This window comes from Triticum urartu, chromosome 7A (assembly GCF_056163025.1).
Source record: "Triticum urartu cultivar PI428250 chromosome 7A, HENAU_Tu73, whole genome shotgun sequence".
NCBI classification, from domain to species: domain Eukaryota; kingdom Viridiplantae; phylum Streptophyta; class Magnoliopsida; order Poales; family Poaceae; genus Triticum; species Triticum urartu.
Window position 1 is genome coordinate 564,618,700 of NC_141879.1, and position 12,661 is coordinate 564,631,360.

At 46.3% G+C, this 12,661-nt stretch overlaps 1 long non-coding RNA gene across 2 annotated transcripts; it reads right to left on the minus strand.

Annotated features, from left to right (window-relative positions):
• Nucleotides 1-226: 226 nt before the first annotated feature.
• LOC125525685 (uncharacterized) lies at nt 227-4,531 on the minus strand. 2 transcript variants are annotated; one of them, XR_007291393.2, is made up of 4 exons: nt 4,056-4,531; nt 3,855-3,949; nt 908-984; nt 227-538 (listed from the first exon to the last, which is right to left on the minus strand). It is a non-coding gene; the product is annotated as an uncharacterized LOC125525685 (long non-coding RNA). The 2 variants fall into 2 exon arrangements; XR_007291392.2 differs by having other exon boundaries at nt 4,095-4,530.
• Between the last annotated feature and the right edge of the window lie 8,130 nt (nt 4,532-12,661).

Here is a 12,661-nt window from a genome sequence, read left to right on the forward strand (position 1 = left end):
GCAGTTTATTTTCTCCCAGTAGATTGTCCATGGCATATAAACTACAGTTACCAGCAATGTAACTGCCAGCACAAGCTTGTTTACCCGGCAGTTAATATGCCATCACGTTGAATTCACTAGCAAAAGCAAATTGATCTGGGCCACAAATCGCTAATTTAATATGCATTCATTTTGTCTAGGCAATCAAAACAAATGACACAATTTCATAATTCACATATGGGCCTCATAGTAAAACTTAACTTCATTGAATAAAATTAACGATCAAATACATAGGTTTCTAGAAACGCCCATATATATGGGTGTTGTGCAACAAAAGGAAAATTACATATGTTTTGGATGCGACACATGGGCAAAATGAGCATATAATGGCCTCTATGCTAAACTAGCAACAAAAATTAGCTTTCCCCATGGCTGTGATGTTCCCAACAACGCGAGGCCCTAATCATTCAAAATGCTTATAGTTTATTGCTTTAACTTCCGCTAGCCTCTCTCTCTTGTGCTTCAGCATTGTCTCCTCTTCCTTTTTCCATTCTATTTCCTGAAAAGAGAAATTTTTGGCACATTAGAATTTACACGTCAGATGTAAGTAGATTGCCGTTTGTTTTCTTTCTCATTGTTGCCTTTTGTTTTTCTTCTGACACATCATCTAAATGTTCCAAATAAAATATGTTCAGGTTCATAGTTTTACATGTTGAAGGGGGCAAACTAATACGATGTCATGACAGCATGGCAAAACTTGGAACCCAAATTTGGCCATATTCATTTTTTAAATGCTTCACAAGCATGAATGGTAGATGCACACGTGTGTACAGAATGTCACCCCCGTTTGTCAAACCATCTTTTTGGACTCAGACTAGAACAAAAATAATAAAAGAGTATATAAGTTCAGGTTGGATATATGACTTACCAAGTGTTCTCTCTGCCTCCATTCAATCTTCTCCTCCTAGCATGTTGTAGCCTTTGCTCAACTGATAATTACTTGCCCTGACATAATACATGGAACATATAAGAATCCATGCTTCATGTTATTCTTAAGAAACAGTAACTTATTGAGTAAAAACTAGATTAAAGACCCCAACCTTATAAAAGCAGCATGTAAAAAAAATTAAACTCTAGAAGAGTACTCCACTTTCAGTCTGTCTTAGCAGCAAAATGAAAGGAGACATAAATAAGTTCTCTAGCTAGTTATTTTTCTTCCATGTAACAGTATATGTGCATGATGACAGTTGACTAGATGATCTCACATCGATCGACCAATGGGAATAAACAGCACAATACAAAAATCTTTTTACCCAAAGCTTTCTTGTAAAACTCCTACAGTGTTTTACTGATTTACTCCCTCCGTCCCATAATGTAAGACATTTTTTGACACTAGACTAGTGTCAAAAAACGTCTTACATTATGGGACGGAGGAAGTAGCATTCCGTTGTAGCATCCACTTGTTTAGCGCCAAAAGATTATTGAACTCCCTATACTGATAAGACTTAAAAAAACATGTGTGCAGTCATTTAGAAGTATCCACCGCGGCACTGCCATAGTGCATAGATCATTTAGAAGTTTTCACTGGCCGAGAGCATATCTACAATCCTTTATGTACAATATAAATTGAAACTGCAAACATTCCCTGGTGCTTCCTATCAAGACGTCTGAAGATCAAAACGATAATATGTTCTGAAGAACTGTTCTTACTCGATTAAATGGAGAAATATTTAAGTAGTGACTACCCTGAGTTCAAGCATTACAAAATACTACTCCCCCTGTTCCTAAATATAGGTCTTTCTAGTGATTTCAACAAGTGACTACATACAGAGCAAAATGAGTGAATCTACACTCTAAAATATGTCTATATACATCCGTATGTGGTAGTCCATTTGAAACCACTAAAAAGACTTATATTTAGGAACAGAGGGAGTAGATGTTTCCTTTCGCACAAACAACACATGTCCAAGCATAATGTGTATGTAAGTATGAAAGATAGATCACAGTAGCTGATAGCACAGGCAAGCAACATAGATAACCATTGTTTCATATGCACGCTCAAAAGAATCAAGTAAGCAAAAGTAGTTTGATTTTCACATTTCAAGTTTTGATGTGAGAACTCAAGAAAATTTAGTCCTGAGCCATGACACTAAGACGTTTAACTTCACAAATTTGCACAAAATACTACAATGTTGAGATCCTGGAATGATTAATTTCCCCATGACCACAAAAGTAGTAACTCATAACCAAATCTATATCTAACACAACACACCTACATTAGTCACGTTGGTCTGTAGAAGATTTTTTCCAGGAGATACTCGTAATAGTGCAAATAGCAATTACAACGCTAAATCGACAAATTTACTGTAATAACTGATAAGGATGATCCTTGAAGGATGTAAGTGTGACCACCAGAAGAAAATCAAATCACGTACAAGTTTTCGGAGTTGTGCAATTTAGGGAAGCACCTTCTCAAGCACAGGATCAAGCGATAGAACACAAATGATATCAAGATCTTGTAGAAGCTTCTCAAAATATCTAATTTCTTGTGACAATAAAGTTACTGCAATGCTTGCGAAGTTTAAAAGTATACAAAAACTATTATCTATTAGATGGCATGAAAGTTTAAGCATAATTTTTGGTACCTATGTGGACTTGTTCTTTATATAATATATGGGTATATCACATTCAGACGACAACTTTCACAGAACATAAATAATAAACTTCATATCAGAGAACTAACACTTTTGCAAGCTCAAATCTTTAAACTCTAGAAGCAGTACTCCACTTTCAGTCTATATTTGTAGCAAACAGAGAAGAGGCAGAAAGAGATTCTCTATCTGATTGATTTTCTTACATGTACAAGTATATGTGCATGATGACGAGTGAACTAAATGATCTCACATCAATCGACCAGTGGAGATAAACAAGGGTACTTGTTCATTCCAACTACATGTTCATTAGTTAAAGTTCGTTTTCTTTTACATCAAGAATTAGCACAAAGAGCACTTAATCATTGTAAATGGAAGAATACCCATTGGCACCAAGAATTAGAGTTGTGAAGAGCATCTTCATTGGTACATTCAAGCACAAGTTTGAGAGAAAAAATGTTACCTCAGTATTAAACTCCTATGAAACAATTAGCTAGATGGTAAATCAGGGCAGGAAAGTAGGTACTTTTGTAGAGAAATTTTTAATATCAAATCCACACTCATGTCTATAAATTTATCTCTTTCAGATGGAGGCACCAAAAATTTATAGAGCGCTACATTTCCCTACTACTATAGTAAACAATTTTTTGAATTTGGATTAGCAGTACCTTGCTTCTATAAAATGAATATCCACCGTTCATCAGTACCTTGCCCAAGAGATCTAATGGTTGACATTTCTTAGATTCGCTATGTATGGGCAGGCGCCAAAACGACTCCAGGACCTTTCTGGAATCCTGACAGCTCCAAATGGGCCCACTGGTGAAATATGCTATTCAAGATCTTTTGTGGCTATGATCGGGAAACAACGATGACTAGAGTAACCTTCCTTCTACTCCATAAACAACTAGCTTGTATAGAGCACTAATCGTTTGTATCTACCAAGTTTCGAAGCAGCAACTTGCCAATCCTCTGGACGGGATTTAACACTCAATGTCATACATACTACTCCCATCTGAAAATAAATGTTGCTCAAATAAACGGATGAGTGAGTGAAGAACACGTGCATAGATCGTGCCTTCGACTAGTATACGCTGTCTTCAGTTGCGCAATGTCTGAACCTGAATAAATAAAGACCAATCCATGTACTAAAAAGGATGGATACAAGCAAATGAAATAGGCACATATACTTGCATATTAAGATAACAAAATGAAATATACACTAACCTGGCTGAAACCCTTTACAAATCACGAGCACTAGGAATTCCTCAAACAAACCAACCACCGCTAGAACCACTCTCCAATCCTTTCACTAATAGCACCTGCATCAATTTGGTAGGAAAAGGAAAAAACAATAAGGAACACGCTCAGTAGTAACTCGGTGGAAGGGGAAATCTGCCTTCATACGGACAACTAGACAACGCGCACCATGAGTTCTCATCGAGCAGAGAAGAAACGATTAACAACCTTGGTAAGGAAGATCTCGCTTGCATCGGGTTTCCACCAAGACAGATCTGAGGAAAGTATTGTACCAGCATAGTAGAGATGGGACACCACGCTCGCCGTTGGCGGGGAGGAAGCTGTGGTTGGGAGTCCACCTATGCTCGTCGGCATGATGGACCGTAAAGAAGAGATGGAGGCGACCGGCATCGTCAACCAGTTCTGGTGGTGGTCTCCAAGGGAGGGAGGCGACGACGACGTCGCAGGCGTATCGAGGGAGGCGACGCCGAGATCCAAGCCCCGCCGCCATAGATCCCGATGGGGTTGCATAGGTCAACCAAATGGGTGCTGGTGAAGGGCGTGGTCAATGGCAGAGGGGGCGGCGGCGGCGGTCGAGGAGGAGGTCTAGGGAGGGTTCGATTTGGGGGGAGAACAGGTCATGTGGTGGCTCTAAATCTTTTTTTTGAGAGCTGGCTGTAATTCTTTTGAGTCGAAATGTCGCACGCTCTCCCGCGCCAGCATGCATTTGGGCCAAATATTATTTTGGGATCGCGACACATACAGGCCCGGTAGATAGTGGGCCGTAGTTCAGTTCTCCCGGCAGTTTTTATGACCTAAGATGTGGACATTATTACTGAAAGTGTGCATGACCTTGCTCATTAACTTCTACCGGCAGTTTCTCCGCCGTTATGCAATTCTACCGGCAATAACAAAATCCCCGGCAGATGGTTTACCCTCATTCTTGTATTTCTCCCGGCAGTTAATTGCCCCCAATTCTACCAGCAGTTATTTCGACAAAAGAGGGGATGCCTTCCGGGGCATCCCCAAGCTTAGGCTTTTGGTTGTCCTTGAATTTTACCTTGGGGTGCCTTGGGCATCCCCAAGCTTATGCTCTTTCCACTCCTTATTCCAAAATCCATCAAATCTTTACCCAAAACTTGAAAACTTCACAACACAAAACTCAACAGAAAATCTCATGAGCTCCGGTATTATAAGAAAACAAACCACCACTTAAAGGTACTGTAATGAAATCATTCTTTATTTATACTTTTGTTAAACCTACTGTATTACAACTTCTCTATGGTTCATACCCTCCGATACTAGTCATAGATTCATCAAAATAATCAAACAACACACGAAAAATAGAATCTGTCAAAAACAGAACAATCTATAGTAATCTGTATCAAACATATACCTATGGAACCCCAAAAATTCTAAAATAAATTTATGGACGTGACTAATTTATCTATTAATCATCTGCAAAAATAATCAACTAAATAGCACTCTCCAGTGAAAAATTTGAGCCAATCTCGTGAGCGCTAAAGTTTCTGTTTTTTACAGCAAGATCACAAAGACTTTCCCCAAGTCTTCCCAAAGGTTCTACTTGGCACAAACACTAATTAAAACATAAAAAACTCAATCATAAAAGAGGCTAGACAAATCATTTATTACTAAACAGGAACAAAAAGCAAGGAACAAAAATAAAATTGAGTTGCCTCCCAACAAGCGCTATCGTTTAACGCCCCTAGCTAGGCATAAAAGCAAGAATAGATCTAGGTATTGTCATCTTTGGTATGCAATCCGTAAGTGGCTCTCATAATAGATTCATAAGGTAATTTAATTTTCTTTATAGGAAAGTGTTCCATGCCTTTCCTTAACAGAAATTGGAATCTAATATTTCCTTTTTCCATATCAATAATTGCACCAATCATTTTAAGGAAAGGTCTATCAAGAATAAAATGACATGTAGGATTACAATCTATATCAAGAACAATGAAATCTACTGGTACATGATTACTATTTGCAACCATAAGAACATCATTAATCCTTCCCATAGTTATCTTAATGGTGGAATCCACAAGATGCAAGTTTAAGGAGCAATGATCAAATTCACGGAAACGTAACACATCACACAAAGTTTTTGGAATCGTGGAAACACTAGCACCCAAATCACACAAAGAATAACACTCATGATCTTTAATCTTAATTTTAATAGTAGGTTCCCACTCATCATAAAATTTTCTAGGGATAGAAACTTCTAATTCAAGCTTTTCTTCATAAGATTGCATTAAAGCATCAACGATATGTTTGGTAAAAGCTTTATTTTGACTATAAGCATGAGGAGAATTTAGCATGGATTGCAACAAGGAAATACAATCTAATAAAAACAATTATCATAATTAAATTCCTTGAAATCCAAAATAGTGGGTTCATTGCTATCTAAAGTTTTGACCTCTTCAATCCCACTTTTAGTAATTTTAGCATCAAGATCTAAAAACTCCGAATCATTAGGACGCCTTTTAACTAAAGTTGACTCATCTCCAGTCCCATCATTATCAAGATTCATATTGCAAAACAAATATTTAATAGGAGACACATCAATCACTTTTAGATCTTCATCATTATTATCATGGAAAACTAGAAGAACACACTTTCATAAAGCAATCTTTTTTAGCACGCATCCTAGCGGTTCTTTCTTTGCACTCATCAATGGAAATTCTCATGACTTTGAGAGACTCATTGATATCATTCTTAGGTGGAATAGATCTAAGTTTAAAAGAATCAACATCAAGAGAAATTCTATCCACGTTCCTAGCCAACTCATCAATCTTAGGCAATTTTTCTTCAAGCAAAGAATTGAAAGTCTTTTGCGAATTAATAAATTCTTCAACACTAGTCTCAAAATCAGAGAGCATCTTATTATAATTTCCATAAGAGTTGTTGTAGAAATTACCATAATTATTAGAGGAATTACTAGGAAACGGCCTAGGATTAAAATTACCTCTATACGCATTATTACCAAAATTGTTCCTACCAACAAAATTCACATCCATAGATTCATTATTATTCTCCATCAAAGTAGACAAAGGCATATCACTGCGATCAATAGGAGCACTCTTATTATTAAACAATTTCATAAGTTCATCCATCTTTCCTCTCAAAACATTAATCTGTTCTATCGCATGAACTTTTTTACTAGTAGATCTTTCGGTGTGCCATTGAGAATAATTAATCATAATATTATCTAGGAGTTTAGTAGCTTCTCCTAAGGTGATTTCCATAAATGTGCCTCCCGCGACCGAATCTAAAAGATTTCTAGAAGCAAAATTCAATCCGGCATAGAAATTTTGTATGATCATCCATAAATTCAAACCATGAGTAGGGCAATTACGAATCATTAATTTTATCCTCGCCCAAGATTGTGCAACATGCTCATGATATAGTTGCTTAAAATTCATAATATCATTTCTAAGAGAGATGATCTTAGTGGGAGGAAAGTACTTAGAGATAAAAGCATCTTTGCACTTATTCCATGAATCAATACTATTTTTAGGCAAGGAAGAGAACCAAGTTTTAGCACGATCTCTAAGCGAAAACAGAAATAGCTTCAATTTAACAATATCATTATCCACGTCTTTCGTCTTTTGCATATCACACAAATCAACAAAGTTGTTTAGATGGGTAGCGGCATCTTCACTTGGAAGGCCAGAGAATTGATCTTTCATGACAAGATTCAACAAAGCAGCATTAATTTCACAAGATTCAGCATCGGTAAGAGGAGTAATCGGAGTGCTAAGAAAATCATTGTTGTTGGTATTGGAAAAGTCACACAATTTAGTATTATCTTGAGCCATCGTGACAAACAATCCAACACACAAACACACAAGAAGCAAGCGAAAAGAGACGAACGGAAAAAGAGGGCGAATAAAACGGCAAGGGTGAAGTGGGGGAGAGGAAAACGAGAGGCAAATGGCAAATAATGTAATCGAGGGATAAGAGTTGTGATGGGTACTTGGTATGTCTTGACTTGACTTGACTTTGTCGGCGTTCTGGGAACGGGGGTCCCCAGACTTGCCTGCCTGCGGCCTGCGGCGTGGCTCAAAGGGGGGCCCAGCACGGCCCATCTTCACCAACACAAACCCAAGACCCTCGCGAGGGGCCAAGCCTCGCGGGGCGGACGACATGGAGCTTCCTCAGGCACGGCCTTGTCAGGCTGGCTCGCGAGGAGGCGGAGAGATCAAGGCGGGGTACCTCGCGAGGTGCCCGTGACGCAAGCCATGATGACTCAGGGCGCCAGGCGGGCGCCAGCCCGCGCATCGTCCTCCTTTCCTCTTTGGTGCAAAGGGGGCAAGCGCAGCCGCGGAGTACCGAGGCATCAGGCAAAGGTTTCCATTTCGGTGCAACGAGACCAAGACCAGGAGGACTACGGGATGGAGGTCACCGTGGAGCCCAAGACGGCGTCATCACCAGAGCTTTGCGCAGGCGAAGACTACTTTTGTCAGGATAGCTGATACTTGCTGTCCCCCTTAAAATTAGCCCGCCATTGTTGGCTCCCTTCCCGCTCGATATTTGGGAAGAGGACCAGGGTCTATATAAATAGGACCAGCCACCCACAGAGCAAGGGGGTTGGAAAAGAGGAAGGGAGAGGCTCGATAGAGAGGTTGGAAGCATAGAGAGAGAGAAAGGTGGCTGAACTCCTCCTAGCAGTTCATCGCCCCAGCCAAGAACAGACCCTCGCGAGGCTATTCTTCCTTGTACTGTTCATCATCATCAGCCCAAGAGGCAATCCACACACCACACACTGGAGTAGGGTATTACACCACAACGGTGGCCCGAACCAGTATAAACCCTGTGTCTCTTGTGTTGTTCCTTCCGTAGTTCAGATCCTAGCGTGGCGGAGGGGTGCAGGCAGGTAGGAGGCGAAATCTACGTGCGCACCCCAGTGTTCGAACCTCAAGGGTCTACCGGAACCCGAAATCCGACATTTGGCGCGCCAGGTAGGGGTGTGCCGGAATTCGTCTTCCACCGCTCCGTTCTCCTTCGACCATCACGCTCATGTCTGACGCTTGTCGAGCCCGTGCGGAGCGCCGGGCCGCCCTCGCCTCCCGCGTCGCCCGGACAGCCCCTGTCGGCGGGCGTCCTCGCTGTTCCCTGTCACCTGCCGTCAACGCCGCCATCAGCCCGGCAGGGGACGAGCAGCAAGCATCATCTCAGCATCCATCCGTGCGCCAAGACGGCCGCACCGCAACTCCCTTGCTCGCCCCAGCTGGATCTTCGCCCCGCGCGCTTAGCGCGCCCATGGAGGCTCGGGCTGCACTCATCACGGCAAACGAGCTCCTGCGCTGCCGCCCCGCCGACGACGTCTATGGGGAATGGCTCGACCGCGTCGCCGAGCTCGTCCGCGCCACAGGGGGCTCTCCTGCGCCGTCCCATCGCGCTACACCAACACCCCCGGTCATCGCGGCCCTCCTGGGCGGCTCGCAGGCGCCGCCCACAAGTCACCACGTCAAGCCGTTCGTCCGCCGGGTCAGCGCCGCTTCCACGCGGCAGGGGGCTCCCCTGGATCGGGCGGCGCCCGAGACCGGCCTGACCTTCAGCTCGGAGGACCACCCCTCCAACTCGGCCTGCTCGGGCGCGCTCCCCATGTTGTGCACCCCCACCATCTTCCAGGTGGCCGTCACCAGAACCCTCGTTGATGGCGGCGCGGGCCTTAGCGTGCTCTCGGTTGAGGCCTTCAACCTCCTCCACATACCCCTGGAACGGCTGCAACCCAGCCGGCCCTTCTCAGGCGTTGGGGGCAAGTCGTCCAGCTCCTTGGGGCAGATCCGGCTCCCAGTGACCTTCGGCACCTACGACAACTTCCGCACGGAGCTGGTTGACTTCGACATCGCCCCCATCGGCCTCCCCTACAACGCCATCCTCGGCCACCCAGCGCTGGCCCAATTCATGGCCGCGACGCACCCGGTGTACAACCTCATGAAGATGCCCGGGAGCAGCGGTGTCCTCACTGTGCACGGGGACACCGGGGATGCGATGCGGGCGCTCAAGCTCGCCTTCAAGACAGCGGCGTCGGCACAGCCCGCCGACTTGGAGACCCCCGGGCCCAAGGGGGCTGCACCCGCCAAGAAGAAGCAGTTGTTCACCCAAGACAAGGCAGAAACCAAGCAGATACCCGTCGATGAGGACGGGTCCACCAATGCCACTTTCACCATAGGCGCCCACCTCAAACCCGAGCAGGAGGAGGCCCTGGTCGGGTTCCTGCGTGCAAACAAGAAGGTATTCGCTTGGGAGCCGGACCAGTTGGCAGGGATCCCCAGGAGTGTAATCGAGCATCACCTCAACGTGTGCCCCAACGTGCGCCCTGTGAAGCAGAAGGCCAGGCGGCAGTCCACAGAAAAGAAGGCCTTCATCGTCCAAGAGACCCGCAAATTAGAGGCCGCTGGGGTCATCCGTGAGGTTCGATACCCAGATTGGTTGGCCAACCCTGTCGTTGTGCCAAAGAAGGGAGGGAAGGAGCGTATGTGTGTCGACTTCACCAACCTCAACAAAGCATGCCCGCAAGATCCATTCCCGCTCCCCCGCATCGACCAGATCGTCGATTCCACTGCGGAATGTGACCTGTTATGCTTCCTGGATGCCTTCTCTGGGTATCACCAGATCAAGATGGGGGTAGAAGACGTCGAGAAGACAGCCTTCCTAACCCCATGTGGGGTATACTGCTACACGTGCATGCCATTCGGGCTGCGTAACGCAGGGGCGACCTTTCAGCGGCTGATGCACATCACCTTGGGCCCGCAGCTCGTGAAGAATGTTGAAGCTTACGTCGATGACATTGTGGTAAAGTCTCGGGAGGCCGGGACCTTGATACAGGACTTGGAGGAAACCTTCGCGAGCCTCAACGAAGTGAACCTACGGCTCAACCCAGAGAAGTGTGTTCGGAGTCCCCTCGGGCAAGCTCTTGGGTTTCCTCGTGTCCCACCGAGGCATCGAGGCTAACCCAGAGAAGGTCAAGGCAGTGGAAGACATGAGCCCGCCAAAGACCCTCAGAGAAATGCAGAAGCTCACGGGGCACGTGACCGCGCTAGGACGCTTCATCTCCAAGTTGGGGAACGAGCCCTGCCCTTCTTCCAGCTAATGAAGAAAAAGGGGCCCTTCGAGTGGACTGAAGAGGCCGACAAGGCGTTCCAGGATCTCAAGAGATACCTGACCAGCCCACCAGTCATGGTGGCTCCGCGCCCTCAGGAGCCCCTGGTGCTTTACCTCGCCGCCACTCCCTACTCCGCCAGCGCAGCCTTGGTGGCAGTCAGAGAGGAGCGCCGAATCAAAACCACGGCAGCAGCCCGGGACAAGGCAGAACAGGGACAAGGAAGGCCTACAGAAACCGCCACCGCGGCTGAGGAGGATCAGCCGCCGCAGAGGGGCGCACCAGAGGCGGAAGAGGCCCCTCTTCCAGATGGCCAGTCTCAGGAGGCCTCATTGCCTCAAGAGGCGCCACGGTCTCCTGAAGGAGCCACCAGCACTGACGTACTCTGCCTCGTTGAGCACCCAGTGTACTTTGTCAGCACAGTGCTGTGGGATGCAAGAGCACGGTACCCCATGCCTCAGAAACTCCTCCTCGTGCTACTGGTGGCTTCGCGCAAGCTGCGGCACTATTTTCAGGGTCACCCCATCAAGGTCGTCTCGTCATACCCCCTGGAGAGAGTGCTCAGGAGCCCTAATTCAGCTGGAAGGGTCGCTGAGTGGAACATAGAACTGTAAGCGTTTCAGCTCGAATTCAGCACGACCAGGGTCATCAAGGGAGCAGCGTTGGCGGATTTTGTGGCAGAGTGGACGGAGGCGCCAGGCCTCAAGGCCGATGAGGATCGGTCCCTATCCCCGGGAAGTGAGGCGCCAGAAGGCTAGGTCATGCACTTCGATGGGGCGTTCTCCAGGCATGGCGCTGGAGCTGGGGCGGTGCTTATATCGCCCACACAGGACAAGCTCTATTACGCCGTGCAACTCTGTTTCCAGCAAGGCGAAAAGGTCTCCAACAACATAGCGGAGTATGAAGGTTTAATAGCGGGCTTGAAGGCCGCGGCTACCCTGGGAGTGAAATGCCTCACCATCAAGGGCGATTCGCAGCTCCTTGTCAATTTCTCCAACAAGGTGTACGAGCCGAAGGATGAGCACATGGAAGCCTACCTTGCGGAAGTCCGCAGGATGGAGAAGCAATTCTGGGGGTTGGAGTTGCAGCATGTGCCCCGTGGCAGCAATCAGGAGGCCGACGACATCGCCAAACGTGCGTCCAGACGGTTACCCCAGGAGCCTGGCGTTTTCGAGGAGCGGCTCTTCAAGCCCTTAGCCCTGCTATCATTATCAAACACGGCTCAGCCCCGAGAGGAGCTCCCCCAGCCACCTGCCTCAGGAGCTCCGACCTGTGGCCCGGCCTCAGGAGCACGCCTGCTCCTGACGATGGAACCTCAGGAGGGATGTTGGATCACGGAGCTCCGGAGCTACTTAGCGCAAGGGACCTTGCCGGAGAAGGAGGAGGAAGCAGAGCGAGTGGCACGCCAGGCCACGGCATACTGCATCAAAGACGGAGAGCCCTACCGGAAGTGACCAAACGATGTATCCCTGCGCTGCATCTCCAGGGAGCAAGGGAAGGAACTACTGGAAGATATACACGGCGGAGACTGCGGGCATCATTCACCATCGCGGACCCTCGTCAGCAAGGCTTTCCGCAGTGGGTTTTATTGGCCCACTGCGCTCAATGATGCCGTGGAACTAGTGAAAGCTTGTGAAGCCTGCCAGTTCCACGCCAAGCAGATCCATCA